The following is a 6,151-nucleotide window of genomic DNA, read 5'->3' as shown; positions in this document are numbered from 1 at the left end:
TAGCCCGTGATAGAAGGTGATTCACTTTTAGGTCATCAATGCCAATAAGTCAATAACAATGGGTTTGATTTTCCTTTGGTGCGAGGGACCCAGGCTCAGGCAATACTGGCCAATGATTATCATTTATGGTAGAATTTAAAATGGAATGTTTTTTTTAAGCGCCTTTTTTTTTTTTTCCGGTATGCGGGCCTCTCACTGTTGTGGCCTCTCCCGTTGCAGAGCACAGGCTCCGGACGCGCAGGCTCAGCGGCCATGGCTCACGGGCAAGCCGCACGCAGCGTGTGGGATCTTCCCGGACTGGGGCACGAAACCGTGTCCCCTACATCGGCAGGCGGACTCTCAACCACTGCGCCACCAGGGAAGCCCTAAAATGGAATTTTGATTCATTAATCCATTTTTGGCTGTTTGGTCTTAAAACGTGCACCTATATATTTTCACATGGAGGCTCAAAGACAAACAGGTGCTGGTCTCTTGGTTGAAGTTTTATGGTGACTAGTAAGTTAGGAGGGGTGAAGAACAGGAAAGCAGGGCATGACGCTATCTGTCCCGAGGCCAGATGGGAAAAGGTGCAGTTTGCTGGATCACAGGCCCCCAGGCAAAATGTCTCATCTCTTCTGCCATCTTCCTGTCTTGCTTTGTGTCCTGGGTGAGCCCCCTGCCTTGGCCCCCAAGCTCTGTGAGGGCATTTGTGCGGGGCACGGTGTCTGTTCTCTGTATCCTTGGGTCCCTGAGAAATGACTGATTGCTCCCCAGAGGTAAGAAGTACAACATCTCCGAGGAATCTGGGGAAACTTCCCTGGCCCCTGGCCCCACTCCACCAGGCTGTTTTCCAGCACACACTTTCTCCCTTGATTGAACTGCTGCACACCCAGCCACCGGACCTCTGTCCCATGTAATGCAGCTGCTCAGACCAGGACACAGGAAGACAAGCAGCGTGCAGGGGCAGTCAGCAGCCCGGCCCACGCCAAAAGGGAGTCAACCATACAATACTGTACCGAGTTAACAAGACTGTATTGTACATTGAAACCCTTGTTAAGAGGGTAGATCTCATGTGTGTTCTTACCACAGTGAAATAAACATTTGAAAGAAAGGAGTCAGTCAATCAAGCTGCCTTTGGTTGCTCTGGTTTCAGGAAGAGTAGAACAGATAGAGAAACTGAGGGGCAGGGGGCAGTGACCTGCCTGAAGGTGCCCAGTGGGTGTTGGCAAGACCGAGCATCACCCCTGCCCCCCAGTAATGGCTGGAGGGAGCCTTGCGGGGAGTGAAAAGCTGGCAGGGCTGATCTGGGGCATTTGTCCAAATTGTTTCCTGGGCCTTTTGTTAATTAATCGATACAAAACTTCTTTCGTCTAATAAATATTTGCTTGTCATTTAAGTACCAGGCCCAATGGTAAACAAACAAACAAACAAAACCCCTCAAAACAGCATAGTACCTGGTGGAGTTTACTGTCTAGCTGGGAACAGAAGCGAGCATCAGGCGATTGGCCTACGTTGCGCTGAGGTGGGGCCCAGAGAGCTTTCAGAGGGGCACCCGGCCTCACTTGGCCTGGGGACAGGATGCGGGAGGACAGACATGGAAGGATGAGTAGGGGTCGGTCGGGCAACCTGTAGGTTTGGGGCAAGAAGATGCTGGTGAGGGTGTTCTGAGCCATCAGCAAGCTTGCGGCAACCCCCGCCGGTAGGAGGAAGTAGAATGGATTCCGAGAGCTGGGTAAGCCTAGGGCCTGGCAGTGGTCAAATCATGGAGAAATGTTCTGTGACCTCCTCTGGAGTCCTGGAGCGGAGGAGGGGAAGCGAGGGAATAGGGCCGGGTGGAGAGAGGAGCACAGCAGTCTCCCCAAGCGCTGTGCTCACCAGGCGTTGGCAGATGGCCCTGTGGGCTAGTGGGTGAGGCTCATGTCACTTGTTTTCCATTTCCAGGCTGCCTTCCTAAATGTCATTCTTATCTCAGGAAATGAGTTTGAAGTTTCGCAGACTCTTGGTGCCAGGGACGGCAGAGCAGCCTTTGCTGTGTCTGAGAGGGCTGCTCTCTGATCCCGATGGCCCTGGTGGCTGTTGGGGTCTCCTCAGGCACTCCCTGGCCACGGCACCTTGGCCAAGTGGTTGATCAGCCTGGACCCCTTCCTCTTCCAGAGATAGTAGAGACTTGTCTATAAGTTATCCCCAGAGAGTCTACGTAGAGAGGTGGTCCAAGGGCTTGGGGACATTAATGCCGCCTGATGGGGAGAGGATGGGAGAAATGAGAGGAAGGTGGTCAGTGAGGGCCCTGTCAGTGCCAGCCTAGGGGAAGGAACGCTTTGCTGACCATTCTGACCATCTTCCAGTTGTTGCAGCACCTGTCCCATCTTCCATATCACTCTGTTGGCTAAAGACATCTGTAAACAGAGTGAATAAAACATGGAGGTTTTTGTCCAACAGGTTTGTTTTCCTGTTTCAGACTCTGGAGGAGGAAACACTTTTGCTCCCCTGGTTCTGCCCTCCGCCCTCCCTGGACCCAAGGCGACTGTTTTCCCCGCCGAGGCTCCCGCCCTCAGAGAGGCTGCCGGCCATCCTACCCTGACGTACTCTGGCTGTGTCGCAGGAACCACGCGCTGGATGCCGCAAGCCAGAGCTGCAACGCCTTTCCTGGCCCTCGGCTCCACTGCCTGGCTGTGAGCCAACACTTCCTTTTATAGAAGGTCTATTTACCGGCAAGACTTGACCAGAAAATGCCTCATTTGCATCATGAAGGTTCAGGTGCAAATGGTGGAAGTGGAGAAACAGCCTTGGGGGCCCAGGAGCCCCTGCTACCTTGTGTGTGACATCTAAGTCTAACTCAGCCTTGGGAGCCCCATCACCGGGCCCTGCCCCTGCTCCAACAATAGGCATCACTCTTGCCAAGGAAAGCTGGCTCAGATCCTGGAGGGCAACACCCGCGGCTCCCACCTCCCTGGCAGGAGGCACAGGGCAGACAAGAGCTCTGTAATCTACAGCAAGCCCGTTGCATTCCTGGCGATTTGCCCTACCCCAGGCATAAGACTTGCACGGGGACTTAAGCAAGGATAAGACTGTAATCCAGTCCTGAACTGTGTGGCAGATTATCCCACGTTGAGCCAACATGGCCAGGTCTTCAAGGTCCTGCACCCATCTATTGTTTTGTCCTCTTTTTGTTCTATTTTGCTTCTAATTGGAGAAACTATGGCATAGAGCAGAGGTTAAGATGCCCAATATTAGAAGAGGGAGGGTCAGGCCTCAAACCCAGACCTAATAACCTGTATCATGTGATGTGGTGAGAAGGAAGTTGGGGCAAATGAATTAAAGGGACTCTGTGTGGCCCAGGACAGTGTCCACCACAAAGTGCCTTAATCTCTTCTTTATCCACTCACTTATTCAATAAATATGTCATATGCTTAAGTTTCTACAGACACTGGTAGTTAAAAAATGGATAAGTCACCATCCCTGTCCTTCATGAGTTCACATTGCCCCCTCTGTTACTGTTATAGACTTATTCTTCTACAAAGTTTATTTAGAGGATTTGCAAAATCAACAAACTTATCTTCTTATCTTTCAATATACTTGAGACTCTCCCAGTATCTTGTTAACAGGCTGACTCTGAGTCAGTACGTCTGGGTGGACCTGAGGTTTTGCATCAGGATGTGATGCTGTTGGTCCTGGACCACTTTGAGTAGCTACGGTCTGTTCTTCAGAAGAAGTTTCTACTTTGGTCTCTCTAAGTCAAACCCACCACATACTCTCAGTGGATTCCATCCACTGGTAATATAGCATAGTGGCTAACTGTATTCGTCTGAATGTCAAGCCAACTCAACCTTGAGTCCTGGTTTTGCTTCACACATGGAATTTGGAGAATTTATTTACACTCGCTAAGCTTCAGGTTTTCCATTGGTGATGGGAATGCTAATATTAGTACCTACCTTATGGATTGTTGTAGAAAATAAATGTGCAAATGCGTGTATAGTTCTTAGTACAGTTCCTCATACATAGTAAGAACCCTGTAAATTCTTAAAAACAATAAAATGCCAATTTTTTTTGGCTGACTGCAAGATGTGGCTCTTAAGCTGATGGATCTATCCATAGTTAAAGAATGATTTGGATTCCTTGGAAGAGTTATAACATCATCTCCAAGGCCATAGGGTATTGCAATAGAGAAGGGTCCTTGACAATCCTGGTCCTGGTCGCTGCAGTGGGCCAGAACATCTGCCTTGTACTATGGGTGTGGCTAGTGAATACTTCTGAAGGGACCTATGCCAAGAGAAACGACATTGTTTAATGAATGACCTGCTGCTGTTGGTACTTCTGAGGAAATATTGGGGCCAGATGGGGCCTCTTGGGAACCCAACCAGGAGTGAGTGGGGGACTTCCTGAGCCCTTTCTGTTGTTTCTAGGAGGGTGCTAGATGTCATTGCCTCTACTCTGACTGTTAGGATTGGCTGTGGCTTTCTGTCTGGGAAAAGTATTTAATTCTGGACCCTAACTAATGACAGGAACTGGACCTGACCACTGAATTTGCCTCAGGATGGTAGGATTGGGATCAGAGAGCATTCCAATGGAATCCATTCATTGTGCTGGGCCATGGTCAATAGGAAAAAGAGGAAATTTTCCCAAATTAGTGTATAGCTCCTTCCCAGTGCTGTTGATATTACTGCCTTCTACTATGTTTAAATGCAATTTCTTTTCTTTTTTTTTTCACTACAGTGGCTGTTTCTATTTTTTTCTTTTTATAAATTTATTGATTGATTGATATTGTATTTTTGGCTGCGTTGGGTCTTCGTTGCTGCAAACGGGCTTTCTCTAGCTGCGGCGAGCGGTGACTACTCTTCGTTGTGGCGCGCGAGCTTCTCGTTGCGGTGGCTCCTCTTGTTGCGGAGCACGGGCTCTAGGCGCACAGGCTTCAGTAGTTGCAGCACGTGGGCTCAGCAGTTGTGGCGCACGGGCTCTGGAGCGCAGGCTCAGTAGTGGTGGTGCACAGGCTTTGTTGCTCCGCGGCATGTGGGACCTTCACGGACCAGGGCTGGAACCTGTGTCCCCTGAAGCGGCAGGCAGATTCTTCACCACTGTGCCACCAGGGAAGTCCAGGGGCTGTTCCTGATGCTGCTAAATTATAGTTTGTGTAGGTGCATGTCTGTCCCCACGTATGTAGGTGACACACATGACACTAACCTAACATCTGGTGTATCTCCAAGCAGCACATGGAGAGGATCAGAGAGGATCCATGATGCAGGGGGGTGGTTGAGGTTCACTCATAGGTTTCTTCTGCCTTTGTCTCAGTAAGGAAATAGATTGCAACAGTAACACATTTTGGGGATTTTGTTTCATGGGGAAAGTAGAAAATTGCCTTGTGAGGATAGCTCCACTCAATGATTATTCAGAGTTTCAGGTACTAAAATTCACCATTTCTGTGCTTTATATTAATGGCTTTGATACGTTAAAAAATTTAAATATATTTCACTCTTCCTCTGCCAAAGCAAGTGAATGGCAGCAGGAAGGACTGATCTAAGAAGATAATTTATTTCAGAATAATAAATTATTTCAGCTAATTTATTTTAAATAGGGTGAAAGAGCTTTCAAACTCATGGCTCAGAACCTCAAGAAACAAGATTTAACAAATTTAAGGGGCACAAATTTAAGGACAAAGGATACACAAGAGAGGAAAAGCAGAGAGGGGCTCTGACCTCAGGGAGTATCTTGGGGGTTAGGACATAGATAAGGAACAATTCGGCAAATAGGTTAATTAAATAATTTCACATCCTGATTAGGACTGTAAAGGCAATAACAGGAAATGTGCTGAAGAATAACCCAGGGCACCACCTATTTTGGCTAGGGTGGTGAAGACAGACCTTCCTGAAAAAGCGACATTTAAGCTGAGACTGTAGGATGAGAAGGAACAAGGTCATGCTCCCTCTGGCAATTTAGTTAAAGTTAATGAAAAGCGTGGAATAGATAACTTACCCTTGGCCAAGCCGATTTCCCACCTACTTCTCAGTGCCAGGGAGCTAACATTTTTAAAGGCTTTGTGCAGGAGCTTTCTTAAGCCCAAGCCCTATGTGATGGGGTGACCCCATCTTCAGCAAAGGAAAGCAATTCTGGAGGTTAAGAAACTTGGCAAGGGTTGCACAGGGAGTGTAACAGCCTTGGTTGAGGAACAGCACGTCAG

Source organism: Mesoplodon densirostris, chromosome 14, assembly GCF_025265405.1.
Source record: "Mesoplodon densirostris isolate mMesDen1 chromosome 14, mMesDen1 primary haplotype, whole genome shotgun sequence".
Classification (NCBI taxonomy): Eukaryota; Metazoa; Chordata; class Mammalia; order Artiodactyla; family Ziphiidae; genus Mesoplodon; species Mesoplodon densirostris.
This window is presented reverse-complemented; position numbering follows the sequence as displayed.